The sequence below is a fragment of the Callorhinus ursinus genome, unplaced genomic scaffold (genome assembly GCF_003265705.2).
Source record: "Callorhinus ursinus isolate GAN/ISIS: 27379988/994484 unplaced genomic scaffold, GSC_fseal_2.0 scaffold6, whole genome shotgun sequence".
NCBI lineage: Eukaryota > Metazoa > Chordata > Mammalia > Carnivora > Otariidae > Callorhinus > Callorhinus ursinus.
Genome location: NW_027397068.1, coordinates 63267872 through 63289409, shown reverse-complemented (window position 1 = coordinate 63289409; position 21538 = coordinate 63267872).

Below are 21538 nucleotides of genomic sequence, written 5' to 3'. Positions count from 1 at the left end.
TTGTTATGTTAATCACCATACATTACATCATTAGTTCTTGATGTAGCATTCCATGATTCATTGTTTGTGCATAACACCCAGTGCTCCACGCAGACCGTGCCCTCTTTAATCCCCATCACCAGCCAACCCCTCCCCCCCCCCCCCCCCAGAACCCTCAGTTTGTTTCTCAGAGTCCATAGTCTCTCATGGTTCGTCTCCCCCTCTGACTTACTCCCCTTCATTCTTCCCCTCCTGCTATCTTCTTCTTTTTTTTTCTTAACATATATTGCATTATTTGTTTCAGAGGTACAGATCTGTGATTCAACAGTCTTGCACAATTCACAGCACTCACCATAGCACATACCCTCCCCAATGTCTATCACCCAGCCACCCACCCCCTCACCCCACCCCCAGTCCAGCAACCCTCAGTTTGTTTCCTGAGATTAAGAATTCCTCATATCAGTGAGGTCATATGATACATGTCTTTCTCTGATTGACTTATTTCACTCAGCATAACACCCTCCACTTCCATCCACGTCGTTGCAAATGGCAAGATCTCATTCCTTTTGATGGCTGCATAATATTCCATTGTGTATATATACCACTTCTTCTTTATCCATTCATCTGTCGTTGGACATCTTGGCTCTTTCCACAGTTTGGCTATTGTGGACATTGCTGCTATAAACATTGGGGTGCACGTACCCCTTCGGATCCCCACATTTGTATCTTTGTAGTAAATACCCAGTAGTGCAATTGCTGGATCGTATGGTAGCTCTACTTCAGCTGTTTGAGGAACCTCCATATTGTTTTTCCAGAGTGGTTGCACCAGCTTGCATTCCCACCAACAGTGTAGGAGGGTTCCCCTTTCTCCACATCCCCACCAACATCTGTCGTTTCCTGACTTGTTAATTTTGGCGTGAGGTGTGAGACCGAAAGGATGGAGGTAGAGGGTGGAGGTGGGAAGAGACAGATAGAAGGATGAAGTAGTCATTTTACAGCGTGGGATTGCTGGGCAGCAACGAGCGAGCTTCACTGGACGTTTGGGCTAATTTAAAGTGAAGCGGTTAGCAACACTGTGTGTCTTTCTGCAGGCCAGTCCGGTGGCACCGTTGGGTTGCACGGGGTTTTGCCAGGCAAGTATGCACTATATAAAAGGAAAGGAACTAAGGAATGAATGAAGGGGTGTCTGCAAGTTGGGGATCACAAAGAAGGATCAGGAATCAAAACTGGAGAAGGAAGCAAGTGAACACACGAGAGGAATGATGGATTGAAAATTTGAGGGTTCCTGAAAAGGCTGAAAAATGGCCAGAGTGTGGGCACTCGAGGAGCTAAACAGAAGGACAGGAGCTGATGGTCAGAGGGGGCCAAACAGAAGGTGTGAGGTGGTATCTCATTGAGGTTTTGATTTGGATTTCCCTGATGCCGAGCGATGTTGAGCACTTTTTCATGTGTCTGTTGGCCATTTGGATGTCTTCTTTGGAAAAATGTCTGTTCATGTCTTCTGCCCATTTCTTGATTGGATTATTTGTTCTTTGGGTGTTGACTTTGATAAGTTCTTTATAGATTTTGGATACTAGCCCTTTATCTGATATGCACAGATGTACTGTGCAAGATCCTGTGTCTTGCAAGTTTGCAAATATTTTCTCCCATTCTGTCGGTTGTCTTTTGGTTTTGTGGACTGTTTCTTTTGCCGTGCAAAAGCTTTGTATCTTGATGTCCTGAAAACCTTTTTAAAGGTGGGTATCTGGAAACTTTTCTGTGGAAGATTGGGGAATGGGATCCTGAGACCAAGAGCTTATAATTTAAGAGTAATATGACTTAACTGTTATCCATACATACCTGTCGCTCCTGATCTGAAATGAGTGAAGAAGACACATAGACCATACACTGGAGAGAGTTCTAGATGAGATGGATAGTGTCATGCACGCACACACACAAACTCTAACTCCCAGTTCTCTGTCTTAGCCCACTTTCTCCGGGATCAGGAGGCTGCTTTGGGGCCCCAAGGGAAAGGAAGTCCCTTTGTTCTGTCACCAAAAATCCTAAATAGACTGTTAATGGTTTGTTTCACATTTATTCCATGAATCAGAGATTTATTTAGATTAATACGCACATTTGAGAAATGTGAATGCCCCCGAGAGAATTAAGCCAATCAGTCATTGCCCATTAATGCGAATTACTTTAATCACCACGCTGAGTAGCTCAGAATAGGCTCTCAATTAATAATTTTTGAGTTAATGAAGAGGGACTGAGGGATGGGAGAGCAAAACAATGTTGATAAGAGACCACCTTTGACAAATCAGACCTGTACCCGCGGTCCGGCCCTGTGATATGAATGTTTTTCATTAGATGTAGTGTGCAAGATCCTGTGTCTTGCAAGACCTGCCCAAGGTCTAGAGACTTCTCTCCCAGAACGATTTGGGAAATCTTCCAGTTCTTTCCCCTCAACAAAAGAATCTGAGCAAGAGTGAGGTTACAACAGGGAGATAAACAGGAAGAAAGGAAATAAACAGCTGTAAAAGTAAGTAAATATGGGAATAAGTGTTTTTTTCAATTGTGAAAAAGTTATGAGGCAAGGACAAGGGAACAGGGCCCAGCTTAGAAGAAACACAATGTAACATGAAGAATTTTAAAAGAAAAAACAAGTCAGTTTTTAAAAGATTGCATTAATGGATTAATCACCTTTAAAAACTCAGGAAGGAAAAGAAATCAAAATACGAAGAAGTTTCATATGGAAAAAAAAAATGTCTTGTATTTTCACCTAACAAAAACTTAGTTTTGGGGGTAAAACTTTGCTCTTTGGAGTTCTATAAATGTCCCATCAAAGAAAAAAAGCAACAACAACAACAATAAAAACCTTTTAATCTAAAGTACTTATACTGATGAATGTTATCTTTATTCAAACCAGGTAATAAATCAACTCATTATAGGAATTTGTGAACAATTTTTATTCTTAGTCTTACATTTATTATACTTTGTTTAACACCTTTACCTCCATCTAGTATCTTGGACTTCTCCATCCCTTTTCTCTTCAGTGACTTTTCCTTTCTCTCATCTGAGCCCCTCATTTTCAACAGTAGCCCCTCTGACCATCAGCTCCTGTCCTTCTGTTTAGCTCCTCGAGTGCCCACACTCTGGCCATTTTTCAGCCTTTTCAGGAACCCTCAAAATTTCAATCCATCATTCCTCTCGTGTGTTCACTTGCTTCCTTCTCCAGTTTTGATTCCTGATCCTTCTTTGTGATCCCCAACTTGCAGACACCCCTTCATTCATTCCTTAGTTCCTTTCCTTTTATATGGTGCATACTTGCCTGGCAAAACCCCGTGCAACCCAACGGTGCCACCGGACTGGCCTGCAGAAAGACACACAGTGTTGCTAACCGCTTCACTTTAAATTAGCCCAAACGTCCAGTGAAGCTCGCTCGTTGCTGCCCAGCAATCCCACGCTGTAAAATGACTACTTCATCCTTCTATCTGTCTCCTCCCACCTCCACCCTCTACCTCCATCCTTTTGGTCTCAGTTGATGACCTGGCCTCGTACTTTATTGAAAAAAATGGAAGCATTGGACAGGAGCGCCTCCATTTTTCCACCAGTGCACGGCCCACGCTCTCTACCTGCCCTCCTGTTTCACTGTGTCCTTCCCTGCTTCTAGCGAGGCCAAATTGCCACTGCCCTGGGCTCTTGATTCTGCCCCAGCCCAGCCCCACACCCCCGCATGCTCTCTTTCTAGCCTTCTGCCTCTCTGCAATTAATGGCTCTATCAAGACACTTGACGCAAAACCCAGAAGTCTTCCTTACTTTTTCTCCTCCCTTCACTCCTGTGTCTAACCCATCTGCAAATCCTAAAGCCTCTACCTTCAAAAACATAATGAGAACTTGACTTCCTTTGCTACCATGCTGGTCCACCAGCTCTCTCACTGGGAGCACTGCTGTGGGCTCCAGTATTGGTTATGGTTACGTTCAGCCGTGTATAACTAAAAAAATCTCAAACAACAATGGCTTGAACAAAATGGGAGTGCATTTCTCTCTCATGTGAAACGAGTCCAGAAATAGGCAGTGCAGAGTTGGTGGGGCATCTCCATGCTCTCATCGGGGAGCTCTCAGAGCTTTCTGTTCCACCATCCTTGTTCTAAAGGACACCTGATGATTCAAGATGGCCACTGGAGCTCCAGCCTTCATGTTTATAGGACGTAGCAAAAGAAGAAAAAAGACCTCCTCCCAATGGAGTGGGCTGTTTTTAAACACGTTTCCAAAAATGCTACCAATCATCTTCTTGCAGTTCTTTGGCCAGAACATAGTCACAGGACTATGGTCCAGCTCTAAGGGAGATCCAAGAAACAGATTTCTGCTGGGCACACAGCCGCCACCAAAAAATCAGGGTTCTAGTACTGAAATAGGAAAGGACAAGTGGCACTTAAATGGCCACCAGCAGTCCCTGCCATTCCTCCTTCCTGCTCCCAGCCTCTCGCTCTCTATTCGGCCTCCTCACAGCAGCCAGAATGTCACTCCTCTGCTCTAAACTTGCCCGTGGCTCCCGCAATACTCAGAGGAAAAGCCCAAGTCATCCCGGTGCCCTCCATGGCCCTTTGCAATCTGGCCCCATTGTCTCTGTGACCTCATCTCCTATCACTTTTCCCTGCACATCTTGCCCCAACGTTGTTTGCCAAACAAAACTGGCTCCTCTCTCTGGGCTTTTGCATGTGTGGTCCCCTCTGTCTAGAAAGTTCTTTCCCCAGACCTGTACACGGCTTGCCCTTTGCCTTCCTTCCAGTCTCAGTCCAGCGCTACCTTATCAAAGCCGACTTCCCTAACTGCCCCATATATAATGCGCACACATACCGACATTCCTTATTCCGTTCGCCTCCTTTCGTTTTCTCCATAGAATTCACCGTAATCTGAAATGTTGGTATTTTTCACTTGGCGTGTATCCCCCTTCCCTACAAAACAAATATCATGATTTTGTCTCATTCATTAACTGCTCTTTCCCCAGCATCTAGGCTAGTGCTGACAGTTGGTGGTCACTCAATAAATATTTGTTGAAAGAAAGGTTGGGTTTTTTTTTATTATTATTATTATGTTATGTTAATCACCATACATTACATCATTAGTTTTTGATGTAGTGCTCCCTGATTCATTGTTTTTGTATAACACCCAGTGCTCCATGCAGTACGTGCCCTCTTTAATACCCATCACCAGGCTAACCGATACCCCCCGCCCCCTCCCCTGTAGAACCCTCAGTTTGTTTCTCAGAGTCCATAGTCTCTAATGGTTCGTCTCCCCTTCCGATTTCCCCCCTTTATTCTTCCCCTCCTGCTATCTTCTTCTTCTTCTTCTTTTTTTTTTAACATATAATGTATTATTTGTTTCAGAGATACAGGTCTGTGATACAATAGTCTTACAAAATTTACAGCTCTCACTATAGCACGTACCCTCCCCAATGTCTATCACCCAGCCACCCCATCCCTCCCACCCCCCACCACTCCAGGAACCCTCAGTTTGTTTCCTGAGATTAAGAATTCCTCATATCAGTGATATGAGGAATCATGAGACATATGATACATGTCTTTCTCTGATTGACTTATTTCGCTAAGCATAATACCCTCCAGTTCCATCCACATCATTGCAAATGGCAAGATTTCATTCCTTTTGATGGCTGCATAATATTCCATTGTATATATATACCACTTCTTCTTTATCCATTCATCTGTCGATGGACATCTTGGCTCTTTCCACAGTTTGGCTATTGTGGACATTGCTGCTGTAAACATCGGGGTGCACGTACACCTTCGGATCCCTACATTTGTATCTTTGTGGTAAATACGCAGTAGTGCAATTGCTGGGTAATATGGTAGCTCTATTCTCAACTGTTTGAGGAACCTCCATACTGTTTTCCAGAGTGGCTACACCAGCTTGCATTCCCACCAACAGTGTAGGAGGGTTCCCCTTTCTCCGCATCCCCGCCAACATCTGTCGTTTCCTGACTTGTTAATTTCAGCCATTCTGACTGGTGTGAGGTGGTATCTCATGGAGTTTTGATTTGTATTTCCCTGATGCCGAATGATGTTGAACATTTTCTCATGTGTCTGTTGGCCATTTGGATGTCTTCCTTGGAAAAATGTCTGTTCATGTCTTCTGCCCATTTCTTGATTGGATCATTTGTTCTTTGGGTGTTGAGTTTAATAAGTTCTTTATAGATTTTGGATACTAGCCCTTTATCTGATATGTCATTTGCATATATCGTCCCCCATTCTCTCGATTGTCTTTTGGTTTTGTGGACTGTTTCTTTTGCTGTCCAAAAGATTTGATCTTGATGAAGTCCCAATAGTTCATTTTTGCCCTTGCTTCCCTTGCCTTTGGCGATGTCTCTAGGAAGAAGTTGCTGTGGCTGAGGTCAAAGAGGTTGCTGCCTGTGCTCTCCTTTAGGATTTTGATGGACTTCTGTCTCACATTTAAGGTCTTTCAACCATTTTGAGTCTATTTTTGTCTGTGGTGTAAAGAAATGGTCCAGTTTCATTCTTCGGCATGTGGCTATTCAATTTTCCTAGGACCACTTGTTGAAGAGACTGTCTTTTTTCCATTGGACATTCTTTCCTACTTTGTCAAAGATTAGTTGACCATAGAGTTGAGGGTCCATTTCTGGGCTCTCTATTCTGTTCCATTGATCTATGTGTCTGTTTTGGTGCCTGTATCCTACTGTCTTGATGATTACAGCTTTGTAATAGAGCTAGAAGTCCGGAATTGTGATGCCGCCAGCTTTGCTTTTCTTTTTCAACATTCCTCTGGCTATTCGGGGTCTCTTCTGGTTCCATACAAATTTTAGGATATTTGTTCCATTTCTTTGAAAAAAGTGGATGCTATTTTGATAGGGATTGCATTGAATGTGTAGATTGCTCTAGGTAGCATTGACATCTTCACAATGTTTGTTCTTCCAATCCATGAGCATGGAACGTTTTTCCATTTCTTTCTGTCTTCCTCAATTTCTTTCATGAGTATTTTAGAGTTTTCTGAGTACAGATCCTTTGCCTCTTTGGTTGGATTTATTCCTAGGTATCTTATAGTTTTGGGTGCCATTGTAAATGGGATCGACTCCTTAATTTCTCTGTCTTCTGTCTTGTTGTTGGTGTATAGGAATGCCACTGATTTCTGTGCATTGATTTTATATTCTGTCACTTTACTGAATTCCTGTATGAGTTCTAGCAGTTTTGGGGTCTTTTGGGTTTTCCACATAAAGTATCATATCATCTGCAAAGAGTGAGAGTTTGACTTTTTCTTTGCCGATATGGATGCCTTTTATTTCTTTTTGTTGTCTGATTACTGTGGCTAGGACTTCTAATACTATGTTGAATAGCAGTGGTGAGAGTGGACATCCCTGCCGCGTTCCTGACCTTAGTGGGGAAGCTCTCAGTTTTTCCCCATTGAGAATGATATTCTCTGTGGGTTTTTCATAGATGGTTTTTATGATATTGAGGTATGTACCCTCTATCCCTATATTCTGAAGAGTTTTGATCAAGAAAGGATGCTGTACTTTGTCAAATGTTTTTCTGCATCTATTGAGAGGATCATATATTTCTTGTTCTTTCTTTTATTGATGTGTTGTATCACATTGATTGATTTGCGGATGTTGAACCAACCTTGCAGCCCAGGGATTAATCCCACTTGGTCGTGGTGAATTATCCTTTTAATGTACTGTTGGATCCTACTGGCTAGTATTTTGGTGAGAATTTTTGCATCCATGTTCATCAAGGATATTGGTCTGTAATTCTCCTTTTTGATGGGGTCTTTGGGTTGGGGATCAAGGTACTGATAGCCTCATAAAAGGATTTTGGAAGTTTTCCTTCCATTTAATTTTTTGGAACAGTTTCAGAAGAATAGGTATTAATTCTTCTTTAAATGTTTGGTAGAACTCCCCTGGGAAGCCATCTGGCTCTGGGCTCTTGTTTGTTGGGAGATTTTTGATTACTGTTTCAATTTCCTTTGTGGTTAAAGATCTGTTCAGATTTTCTGTTTCTTCCTGGTTCAGTTTTAGTGGTTGATACATCTTTAGGAATGCATCCATTTCTTCCAGATTATCTAATTTGCTGGCATAGAGTTGCTCATAATATGTTCTTATAATTGTTTGTATTTCTTTGGTGTTGGTTGTGATCTCTCCTCTTTCATTCATGATTTTATTTATTAGGGTCATTTCTCTTTTCTTTTTGATAAGTCTGGCCAGGGGTTTATCAATCTTGTTAATTCTTTCAAAGACCCAGCTCCTAGTTTCACTGATCTGTTCTACTGTTCTTTTGGTTTCTATTTCATTGATTTCTTCTCTGATCTTTATTATTTCTCTTCTCCTGCTGGGTTTAGGCTTTATTTGCTGTTCTTTCTCCAGCTCCTTTAGGTGTAGGGTTAGGTTGTGTATTTGAGACCTTTCTTGTTTCTTGAGAAAGGCTTGTATTGCTATATACTTTCCTCTTGGGACTCCCTTTGCTGCATCCCAAAGATTTTGGACAGTTGTGTTTTCATTTTCATTTGTTTCCATGAATTTTTAAAATTCCTTTTTAATTTCCTGGTTGACCCATTCATTCTTTAGGAGGATGCTCTTTAGCCTCCATGTATTTGAGTTCTTTCCAACTTTCCTCTTATGATTGAGTTCTAGTTTCGCTGTGCGCTGTGGTCTGAAAATATGCAGGGAATGATCCCAATCTTTTGGTACCGATTGAGACCTAGGATGTGATCTATTCTGGAGAATGTTCCATGGGCACTAGAGAAGAATGTGTATTCTGTTGCTTTGCGATGGAATGTTCTGAATATGTCTGTGAAGTCCATTTGGTCCAGTGTGTCATTTAAAGTCTTTATTTCCTTGTTGATCTTTTGCTTAGATGATCTGTCCATTTCAGTGAAGGGGGTGTTAAAGTCCCCCATTATTATTGTATTGTTGTAGATGTGTTTCTTCGCTTTTGTTATTAATTGCCTTATATAATTGGCTGCTCCCATGTTAGGGGTATAGATATTTACAATTGTTAGATCTTTTTGTTGGATAGACCCTTTAAGTAGGAGATAGTGTCCTTCCTCATCTCTTATTACAGTCTTTGGTTTAAAGTCTAATTTGTCTGATATAAGGAATGCCACCCCAGCTTTCTTTTGGTGTCCATTAGCATGGTAAATGGTTTTCCACCCCCTCACTTTCAATCTGGGGGTATCTTTGGGTCTAAAATGAGTCTCTTGCAGAGAGCATGTCAATGGGTCTTGTTTTTTTTATCCAATCTGATAGCCTGTGTCCTTTGATTGGGGCATTTAGCCCATTTACATTCAGGGTAACTATTGAAAGATATGAATTTAGTGCCATTGTATTGCCTGTAAGGTGACTATTACTGTATATTATCTGTTTTCCTTTCTGGTCTATGCTGCTTTTAGGCTCTCTCTTTGCTTAGAGGACCCCTTTCAATATTTCTTGGAGGGCTGGTTTCGTGTTTGCAAATTCCTTTAGTTTTTGTTTGTCCTGGAAGAATTTTTGTATCTCCTTCTATTTTCAATGACAGCCTAACTGGATACAGTATTCTTGGCTGCATATTTTTCTCATTTAGTGCTCTGAATATATCATGCCAGTCCTTTCTGGCCTGCCAGGTCTCTGTGGATAGGTCTGTTGCCAATCTAATGTTTCTACCATTGTAGGTTACAGATCTCTTCTCCCAAGCTGTTGTCAGGATTTTCTCTTTGTCTCTGAGACTCATAAGTTTTACTATTAGATGTCAGGGTGTTGATTTATTTTTACGATTTTGAGAGGGGTTCTCTGTGCCTCCTGGATTTTGATGCCTGTTTCCTTCCCCAAATTAGGGAAGTTTTCTGCTATAATTTGCTCCAGTATACCTTCTGCCCTTCTCTCTCTTTCTTCTTCTTCTGGGAATCCCAATTATTCTAATGTTGTTTCGTCTTATGGTATCACTTATCTCTCGAATTCTGCCATTGTGATCCAGTAGTTGTTTAGCTCTCTTTTTCTCAGCTTCTTTATTTTCCATCATTTGGTCTTCTATATCACTAATTCGCTCTTCTGCCTCATTTATCCTAGCAGTTAGAGCCTCCATTTTTTATTCCACCTCATTAATACCCTTTTTGATTTTAACTTGGTTAAATTTTAGTTCTTTTATTTCTCCAGAAAGGGTTTCTCTAATATCTTCCATGTTTTTTTCAAGTCCAGCTAGTATCTTTAAAATCATTACTCTGAACTGTAGTTCCGACATCTTACTAATGTCCGTATTGATTAGGTCCCTGGCAGTTGGTACTGCCTCTTGTTCTTTTTTTTGAGGTGATTTTTTCCATCTTGTCATTTTGTCCAGAGGGGAATAAATGAATGAGAGAACAAAATGCTAGCAGGGTAACAACGTCCCCAGAAAATATACACTACACAAATCAGAAGGGACCTGAAACTGGGGGAAAAGAAAGGGAAAGAAAGAAAAAAGAAAAAGAGAAAGATAAAAACAAACAAACAAAACAAAAAAAACAGGATATGATCCAATATGATCAGGCTGGTGCATAGATCAGTGCCACACACTAGATTTGGGGCATCTTTTGGTCTGTTAGAAGAAAGAGCATCTCAAAATTTTAAAGAAAGAAAAACTTATATAGGACAAAAATAAGGGTTAATATGATGAAGGGATGGAATATGACTGTAAAGATGAAAATTATAAAAGATTTTATAAAAGGAATTGATAAGTTGGTTGAAAAAAGAAAGAAGAGGATTTAAAAAAAGAAAAGGGAGAGAATGTGATCAGGTAGGAGACTAGAACAAAGCCATACACTAGAGATTTAGGATATATTTTGGTGGGTTAGAAGAAACTGTATCCCAAAATTTTAAAGAGAGAACAACTTATATATATACCAAAAATAAGGTTAACTACTATGAAGGGATAGAGTATGACTCTAAAAATGAAAAATAAAAAAGATTTTATAAAAAAGGGATTGATAAGATGTTGGTTGAAAAAGGGAAAAAGAAAAATTCAAAAAAAAAAAAAGAAAAAGAAAGTAAAAAAAAATTAACTTTGATAGAATAAAGAATCATGGGGAAAAAGCCATGAATTCTATGTGCAGTATTCCCCTAGCACTGGAGTTCTGCCATTCTCATTGGTTGGTAAACTTGGTCTTGGCTGGCTGTTCTCGCTGATCTTCTGGGGTAGGGGCCTGGTTGCCGTGGTTCCTAAATGTCTTTGCTGGAGGTGGAATTGCCCCACCCTTGCCCCATCTGGGCTAAGTAATCTGCTTGGGTTTGCTCTTGGGAGCTTTTGTTCCCTGAAAGCTTTTGGTACTGCTTTGGAGGATGAGAGTGAAAATGGCGGCCCCCCAATCTCTGCCCCAGAGGAGCTGAGAACTTGGGGCCCCACTCCTCAGTGAGCCCCCAAGAAAAGCAGTCAGTCACTCCCATCTTTCCGGTCTCCGGCCGCACTCCGTGCGCTCACCCGGCCTGTGACCGAGCATTTCTATCTCTGGCACCCGACCCAGTGTGGAGTCTCCAAACCCAGCAGACCCCTGTGGTGCGCTCCCGGGCTGCTCCTCCCGGGGGGAGGAAGGAGAGTCTCCCCAGATCTGCGGCTTGTTGGGTCCCTGCTGGAGGAGCAGTGGCCTGACTGTGCCATGGATCACAGTTTATGGCAACCCCAAGCTGAGAGCCCGTGCCTCGGCTCCATCTCTGCAGCTGGCTTCCCCGCTCTGATACCCAAGAGCTCTGCCACACTCAGGCACCCCCGGTCTTTCTGTGACCCTGAGGGTCCTGAGATCACACTGTCCCAGCGAGGGTTCCACCCCCCCCTTAGCCACTGGAGCGACTTCCCTCAGTAGAACAGACTTCTGAAAGTTCCGATTTTGTCCTGCGCTGCTCTGTCACTTGCTGGTAACAGCTGATGGAGGCTCCCTCCCCTCGCCATCTGTCTTCCCGAATATCACCTCGGATTCACTTCTCCGCACATCCTACCTTCCAGAAAGTGGTCGCTTTTCTGTTCAGAGAGTTGCTGCTATTCTTTTCTTCGATCTCCTGTTGAGTTTGTAGATGTTCAGAATGGTTTGATCCCTATCTAGCTGAATTCCTGGGACCAGACGAAGTTTAGGTCTCTTACTCCTCTGCCATCTTGCTCCTCCCCCCTAGAAAGGTTAGTTTTTAATATGAAGGAATTGAATGAAGTTCAGTGAGTCAACTCTCATTATTCCATGGCTGGCCAGTTGGGGATGAGATGTAGGGGGAATGAAAAGCTTGTCTGTATCCTGCTAGAACATTCAAATAATCATCAAAGGAATTGTTTGACATGTGAAATATATTTACTAAAAGGAAAAAAGGATGGAAGGAAGGAAGGAAAGAGAGAAAGAAGGAAGGAAGGAATCCTCATCACCTCCATGACCCCTAGTCTAATTAGCAATTCAACCATTCCCTGTGATTATGAACACCTCATGGAATCATAAAAGGAATATGAACCCATGAGTTTTGCCTGGTGTTACCATTCACCTTGGCAGAAGTACCACTTATCTTCAGAACTGTTGCTCATTTCAGGGATTGAGGAATTCACTCTCTTGGAAAGCCAAACTCTCTGAGCTTTGACTCTAGAAGACCACTGGGCTATGTTTGTAGCCTCTTCTTTCACTGCCCTGCTACAAGTAGGACTGTTTCCAGGAAAGTTTTTGAGTTGGAATGCCCATATTGCAATGATGGTGAATCACAAGCCAGCCTGATCTGTTTCTCTCCCTTGGAATTGTGCAGTCAGATGAGAGAACAAGGTTTTAATAAGATTAAAATTTCACGGGTTTCCAGGCTGATGGGTCCTTGGTCATTGTGTCTATGGGACTTGATCTTGTGTTCTCTGTACACTTCCCAGTGTGCAGCACATCTCTGCAAATAGCTACACATGTATCAAGAACAACAGGGCTCTCCAGCTACAAACGTACATTATTATTCTCCCTCTCTTGTGGAAATAAAGCATAAACACAGAAGCAAGCAAAGAAAGAAAGAAAACATTAAACAAAAGGGACTTTTAAATATCAGATGTTTTGTAATTAATAATAAATAATAGCCAAACTGTTAGTATTACTATGATTCTAGCATGTTCTAATCACTTTACATGAATTAAGTCATTTAATCTTCACAACAACTTCATGCTGTAGGCACTATTATCTTCCCCATTTACAGAAGAAGATACAAACCGTAAGAATAATGAATATTACCTATGGGAGACCTGGTCTAGGAAGGCTTCCTGGAAGAGAGGGCACATGAACTGGATTGCAGGGTAGGATTTATAGCTTAGCAGTAGCCCAGAGGGCATTCCAAATAACAAGAACTAACTGAGAAAGATAACAAAAATGTGTCTGGGGGACAATGGTGAGCCTACCCAGAGAAGAAGGGTGGAGATCTGTGGCTGCATCATTGCTAAGAATGGGGGACCTCAATCACAGGAAACCAACTGTCGTTTGTCCAAAGCTTCCTTAGAGATTCTCCCCTTTGTGTCGGTGTTCATGGCCTCTTAGCTTTTAGGCAAGCGTTCAGCAGAAACTCTTGATTCTATTTCAATCAAACAGATGCTGCAGAGAGAATGTTACTATAGGGAATGCGCAAAAGACAGGCATGACTTAGCTTTCTGCAGAAAGAAACCACTTATCCAAAAAGGTACTACAGCTATAGACACCATTGCATAGTCGGAACACAACACGGGGCGAGTCTAATTCTTCCAACTCTGAGAAAAGGGAGCGCCCCTAATAGGCACTTCTCCTTCCATAGTGAATTTTCTTTAGAAGTCTTTATTCAGTCAGGGTGCCTGGATGGCTCAGTCGGTTAAGTGTTTGACTCTTGGTTTCGACTCAGGTTGTGATCTCAGGGTCCAAGACGGAGCCCCGCATCAGGCTCCATGGGGAGTCTGCTTCCTTTCTCCCTCCCCCTCTGCCCCTGCCCCTGCTCATGCACACACACTCTCTCTCTAAAATAAATAATCTTTTTTTTTAAAGTCTTTGTTTAATCTACATAAAAAGCCTAAAAAATGAAGTTTGTTTACAGTTAAAGGAAAACATTTTTAATAAGTCCAAGCATTGAATGTCTTACCTTAATAGGTAAGAGCTTTATCACTTTAACAGTGTAGATTGCTGTTTGGACCATATTTTTAGATCTCTTGGCAGTAGAAATTATTACATTAACCTTAGAGTGGATTGTCTGGCGGATTTATTTTTCACCATGCTCATAAGAGGTTCTATACTGCATCCAAGTTTTTGTTTATGTTTCTCTTATAAAAAATTCTTCACTGACTTTTAATCTATGTTAATGTAGTTTAAAATTAATATATTCCTTTCAATCATGCAATAGATAAACATGTAGCACTATTATGTGCCTACCACCCTGCTAATTACCACAAAGCAAAACAGAAAAGTGTAACACCAGATGTTCAGCCTTCAAAGAATTCACAATCTTTTCAGGAAGACAAGATTGTCAAAAGTGAAGAAATTTGGCAATAATATAAGGCATTATTAAATGTTAAATTGCTTGTTACATACTATAAGGAGTAAAGTCATTAAAATCTTTAGTGAAGTTCAATTCACTTCCAAAAGGACTAATTTTTCTTTGATTTTTAAAGTTCTCTTACCAATCTTTCTCCTTTGAGTATGAAAGTGATTTTCTTTTTAAAGTAGGCTCCACACCCAGTGTGGAGCCCAATGCAGGCCTTGAACTCACAACACTGAGATCAAGACCTGAGCTGAGATCAAGAGTCGGAGGCTTAACTAACTGAGCCACCTGGTGCCCCAAAAGTGATTTTTAGATTTCAGAGTTGCTTCTAGGCAAATATAATGAATAAGATAGATGATCGAATTGGCCACTATTGTGGTCCCAGAGCTGTGGGACTCTGAAGTCATGGTTATGAGTTCCTTGTGTAGCTTTTACATTGACTGTATCTGATGCACATTATTGGTGGGGAGGAAGCCAGATGTCAGGCCAGGGAGATGGAGGAGTCTGTAGGAGGCAAGAAAAACCTGGCAAAGCGGGAACTTACATGGGGCCTCTAGAGACATTATGTTCAATAACTAGCTGAATAATTCTTTCGCAGATGAACTTCGTGTAGAACTTCATGTAATGGAGTGTTATTGGTCTATTATGAAATATGCCTTGTGCTTTTCATGCAGCTGAGCACAAACATAAATTCCAATCTATTCATTGATCACAAGATTATTTTTTTGCTTTTAATTAGTTAGTGATTTGATGGACTCATCTGCCTTGCTTAAAAAACATGACAATAAAGTAATAGGGTAGGTTTTTTTTTTTCAATTGTTAATCCAAATGAGTGTTGTCACCCTCAAATTATGGATACTTGATTAAATCCCAATGTCATCACTTAAAATACAAAACTATGACACTCTATTTCCTGTTAACTGATCACATCTTATTCCAGAGGCCTATTCCCTAGAGCAGTAGAGGTTAGGGGTGGCAGGAATCTATCTAGCTCAGCCTCTTCTGGTTGGAAACAATCTCTTTCCCATTGCATTTGCTACGCTTGGTCACTTTGGGGTCAGTATTCAGTCAAATTCAAGGTGCAAATTCCCTGCAAAGGCCCCCCTCTTCCCAGCAAAGATGGTTCTGTGTAGGGAACATTTAGTGCTTCACCAAGGGAGGTGTAGCTCTTGTGACGCATAGTCACAGATGCCCTGGTGGCACCAGCCACTGCACTCCATGGCTGGTGACCTCTCCATTTGCTCTCTGCTTCTCACTGGTGTGGCTCCTAGTGTAGGGCTATCCGCTTAACTACCTCTGCTGCAGAGTCTCCTCACCCTGCATGAAGTGACCCCCACCAGCTTTGGAGAGCCGGTCACCTTCCGTTGGCCCCCCACGACCTTGAGGGACCATAGGAAATTTTCTAGATCTCATTGTGTCCAGCTCAGTCAGGCCTTCTCTGCTTAGAATGCTTCCTCAGCCCCTTCTAACCTCTGGCTCGTTGGCACTGTGTTAATCCGGTGACTCTCCAGAAGGCTTAATATCTCTCGCATCTGTTCCAAGGAAGTGTGAACAAACTCTATCATTCTGAGAATACCCCTGTCTTAGTCAGTGCAGGCTGTCATACCAAAATACCACAGACTGGGGGACTTAAACAACAAACATTTATTTCTCACAGTTCTGAAGGCTGGGAAGTCCAAGATCAAGGCACTGGCAGATCTGGTGTCTGACGAGAGCCTTCTTCCTGGTTTGTATACTTAATGGCTGGGGGGCAGGGGGGTTGGAAGGAGGAAGGGAGGGAGAGAGAGAAGGAGACACAGAGGGAGGGGGGAGAGAGGGAGAGGAGAGAGAGAGATATTGATCTAGTCTCCTCCTCTTCAGTCTAGAGAAGCCTCAAATTATCTGGGTGTTTCCAAACTTCCCTGAGCAGTAGTATTTTGGAACTGGAGTGGGAGAGCCAAGACCAATGTTTCTCATAACCTGCCTTTTTTCTCTCTCTTTCTCTGTCCTCCAGCTCAGCCCCCATGAACCTGAAATGCTTTCTATGTCAATGTTAACAAAAGAGCTAGAGACAAAGAAAGTAGAAGGCCAGGAAAATCATTCAGGGAAATCATTCAAACTATAACATCTTCATTATGCACCTTTGGGCCTTTTATTTCTGAATTTCCCTTTGTGTTGTCAGTTTCTTGAAGGGCACGTACCTTCATCCTTTGAAGACTGATTTGATTTTTAGAGACAGCCAGAAGTATTCCAAGGCAAATGTGTTGAAGAAAATGGATGAGATATTTGGTCAGTAGACTAAGGCATTGATAGAAGGGAAGAAAAGGAACCAAAAGGAAAACGGAGAGAGAGAAAGAAGGCAGCTGTGGAGTTGCCCTGGCGTATGGGGCAGAAATGAACTGAAAACAGTCAGGAGCTGATAACACCTGCCCTTTCCTGACCAGTGACTTGAAATCTTATCTCAAGCAGACTCCCTGTTGAGCAGGAGCCCAACGTGGAGCTCAGTTCCACGACCCTGAGATCATGACCTGAGCTGAAACCCAGAGTCAGAGGCTCAACCAACTGAGCCACCCAGGCACCCCAAGGATAAATGTATTTAAAATCAAAAGTTGCACTGCACAGTTGTTCCCAAGGACTGGCCACTGTGATGTCACTGGCACCTAAAGTCTCTGTTGGAAACTGTGTCGGTATTTTCTCTGTTTTTTTACAAATTGTAATAGACCATTCGTATCGATGGAGTAAAAAGAGAAAAAATTTAAGTCACACACTCACCAGTTGCTTTCATGTGATTTTTCAGTCATCTTTTACTCAGCCATGTAGCTACAGAGTTGAATCTTTGACCAAAATTAATTCCTCATTTCTAAAATCCCTGTCACTTCACAATGTTAAGCTGCCACTTTCCTCATTTTAGAGGTCATTGTCTGGTGTTAATGGATAAGAGCTGAAATCGATGTAGAAGCGATATCCTTTTTCCTCCCTTCTTAACAAAGTCATTAGTCCTTGTTCAATGGGCATGTCACATACCTTCCTGTCTTCTTAAAGAAAAATATTGCTTAAGCTTTGCAAAGTACTTTAAAATAATTTTTTGAAGAAGAGCCAAAAACTCAACTATGAAGATAGTTGGCTCTCCAGTAAAAAGTCTTAGCAGAATAAAGATTCCCAAGGTCATCTTAATAGGAAATGTAAGAAAATATTAGAGTTTGAAGTATAATCTTCCAGCTCTGCAAATTACTAGCTTTCTGACATAAGGTCAATTACTGAACCTCTTCGTACCTCAGTTTTCACTTCTGTAAAGGATGGATAATAAGATCTATACTCCTCAGCTCACAGAGCTCTTAACTGGTTCAGGATGAAACTTCCCTGGTGGAAGAAGCACATCACCAGCTAGCTGCTTTTCTCTTTATGCTATGAGGTGATGCAAGAAATTATCCTACCCAGGAAAAATGTATTGCCAAAGGTAAGATAGTGCAAATTCTTCAACAGCAGACAACTTGGAGAGTGGAAGAAGCATGGGTCTTGGTCTAGAATTTACCTGGGGATGAATATGATCTTGGGCAAGTGATCTGAGTGTGCTCTCAGCCTCATTGCCATTACCCATAAGATGCAGTAAAACACCTAGCATTCAGTGATGAAGTTAAATACACTTTTACTTGGTGCCAGGTACATGGAAGTTGGAATGCAAAAAAGTTATTTTTAGAGATGAGGAAAGTAGAATCTAATTAAATTACATAATCAGCACAGATTTATATTATTTGCAAGTGGCAACACTAGAACATAAACACAGATCTTATGAACCTATCTCTAATACTTTTTCTACAATAAAGTAAATTTTATTTGGGCCTAATCCCTCTGGGGATCTGACAAATCTATGAACTGACTTCCCCCAAAAATGCACATAATTTTTGCAAATAATTTCAGCTCACCCATGGACCTTCTAAGGGATCATGGACCCAGATTAAGAACCCCTGTACTACAAACTGTGGTCTCGCTTAAATACTTCTGGTGAATTTGCCAAATAAGAATATCATCTTTCGTCCTTATGTCAGAAGACTACGGTAGATTTCATGGTGCTAAAGATGTATGGAATGTCCTTAAGTGACACTGGAAACATAAAATCTTTCTTCAAACTGTTATGGTCTTTAAAACACTCCAAAGATGTTGAGAACGTGCCAAAAATCTGAGCCATATCCAGGCATGCATTCAACAAATCCTCACTGAAGGCCCAATGGATGCCTGGCCCTGGAGGTACAGTGCATCCAAGGCAAACTCTGCTCTCAGGAAATTTATATTCCCTGTGAGGAGTTGGACAATCCACAGATAGATTATGCCACACAGTAGTAAGTGCCACCAAGAAAATAAAACAGGGTGATGTGACAGAGAGTTATGGGTTGGGACAGAGAGTGGACAATGAAGGCTTCTCTAAGAAGTTAGCATTTGAGAGGTGACCAAAAGAATGAGAAGAAGCTGTCCGGAGACGAGCTGGAAAACAAGCATTCCATGCATAGCTAACAGCCCATACAAAGACCCTAAAATGGAAATGAACTTGTTGTGTGCCACTATCACTACGGTGGGAATGGGCTCACCAAGAGGGCAAGTGGCATGAGGTGAGACTAGAGGAGTAGGTAGATTGTGTCCCTACAGGGTCTTTAGACCAGGATAAAGAGTTTGGCTTTTATTCTAAGTGCAATGGGAAACACTGGAGAGATTAGGGAAGTGACGTAATCTGATTCATGTTTTTATTTTTTTAAGATTTTTTTGTTTATTTGAGAGAGAGAGAGCTGGGGGAGGGGCAGGAGGAGAGAGAGAGAGAGGGTCTCAAGCAGACTCCATGCTCAGCACAGAGTCCGATGTAGGGCTCGATCTCATGACCCCGAGATCCCGACCTGAGCTGAAATCAAGAGTCGGACGCTTAACTGACTGTCCCACCCAAGTGCCCCTGATTCATGTTTTTAAATGATCATTTGGGCTGCTATGTGGAAGTGGGTTGTTAGGGGGCAGGAGTAGAAAAAGAGAGATGAGGAATCCAGGAGAGGAATGATGCTGGCTTTGTTCAGAGCAGTAGTGATGAGAAGAGAAAAAGCGTAACACATCTGGGATCTGTTTTTTGGAGGCTGAGTGTCTAGTACTGGCCAATGGGGAGGTAAAAGAAAGAGTAAAGCTAAGGATGATGCCTAAGCTTCTGCCAGAGCAATTAGATTGATGGTGAAACTATTTCCCATGGTGCAGGAATCTGGAACAGAAGTCTTGGGGGGAAGAATGGGGGGCAAGCAATGAGCAGTAATGATCAGCTATGTTAAGTAGGCAGTTAGATATATGAGTTCAGAGCTCCAGGAAAAGGTCCTGGCTAAAGATGTAAATTCAAAGTTGTTTCTATCTAAATGGCATATAAAATAATATGATAGCATAAAATTAGCTCTAGAACCATGTAGACAGAAAGAATAGAAGATGACACAGACATAGCCTTGGAGAAGTCCAACATTTAGAAGTCCAACAGAAGAGGCGCCTCGGTGGCTCAGTTGGTTAAGCCTCCAACTCTCGATCTCAGCTCAGGTCTTGATCTCAGGGTTTTGAGCTCAAGCCCTGCATTAGACCCCACAGTGGGCATGCAGCCTACTTTAAAAAAAAAAAAAATCCAACAGAAGAACTAGAGCCAGCAAAGAGACTGAGAAAAGTAGATAGGTAGGCAGAAAACCAGGAGAGTCATGTCACAGAAGTCAAGGGAACAAAAGTATTTCAAGAAGGACAGAATGATCAGCCATGGCAAATGTTCCTAGGATGTTGGACATCTCTGCTAATGTACCCTGCGACCAGTTTCTCCATTGTTCTTTTAATAATAGGAACCACTGAGTTCTAACTGGGCACATGGCCACCCATACAGAGACTGCATTCACCAGTTTCCTTTGCGGCTATGTGTGGCCTTGTGTCTAAGTTCCAGTTGTGAGAAAAAGCATTCTGCAATCTGCTAGATTTGGCCTTAGAATATAGAGTGTGCATTCCTCCATTCTCTTTTCCTGGTTCCCATAACTGGAATGTGGACATGGAAGTGACCCAGCTTTAATCATGCATGTGAGGACAGTATTCTAAGGAATATCAGAGAAAGTGATGAAAGGAATCTTGATCCCTGAATGCTCTTGTGAAGCAGAGCTGCCCATCTGCTGTGGATTGCCCACCTCCCTCTGGATCCTGTTGTGAAAGAAAGAAATTAACCTCTCTCTGGAATCACTGTCTTTTGGGGCTTCTGTTTTAGCAGCGTAGGCTGTACCATAACCTATATACATATCAAGAAAGTAGCAGAGAGGCAACGTGTAACTGATTGGTGACTTTGATAATTTCAGAGGTATCAGTGGGACAAAAACCTGATAGGAGTATGTCAAAGAGATAATTCATTCTCTCATTCACTCAAAATACTTACTGAGGTTTTAGTATGTGTTATGCACTCTGCAAGGCCCTGGGATATAGCAGAGACTGAGAGAGATAATGCCCTTGCCTTCATGGAATTTGCATTCTCATGGAGAGAAACAATAAACACACAAACGGATAACAAATAAACAGAGAAATATGAATACTAGGTAGTAATGTGTGCTAAGAAAAAGACAAAGCAGAGAGAGTGGCGAGGAAGTGCTGCTTTAGATGGTGTTCAGGGAAGGACTTTTAGAAGGGATTACTTTTGAGAAGATTTGAATAAATGGGGATTAAGGAGAAAGCTACAGGAAAATTTGAGGAAAGAGTACATCAAGCAGATGAACAGAAAGTACAGAATCTACAAGGCAGGAATTCACTTGTTCAAGGACTAGAAAGCAATCTGATGTGCTCTAGAGCACAGTGAAAGAGAAAGAAGCAGCAGATGAAACTGGACAGAAAGAATGACACCAGATCATGGAAGTCCTTGTAGGCAAGAGCAAAGTGTTCCAATTTTATTGTAGGTGTGATGGGAAGCCATTGGAATCATCATGGAGGATTTGACCAGATTTTGCATTTTATTTTATTTTCATTTTTATTTTGTATCTTTGGCAGGGGGAGAGGTAAATGAAGAGGATAGAGTTCACATTTTACAATATTGACCTTGGTGATATTTGTTGTTGTTTTTTTTCTTTTTTAAAGATTTTATTTATTTATTTGACAGAGAGAGACACA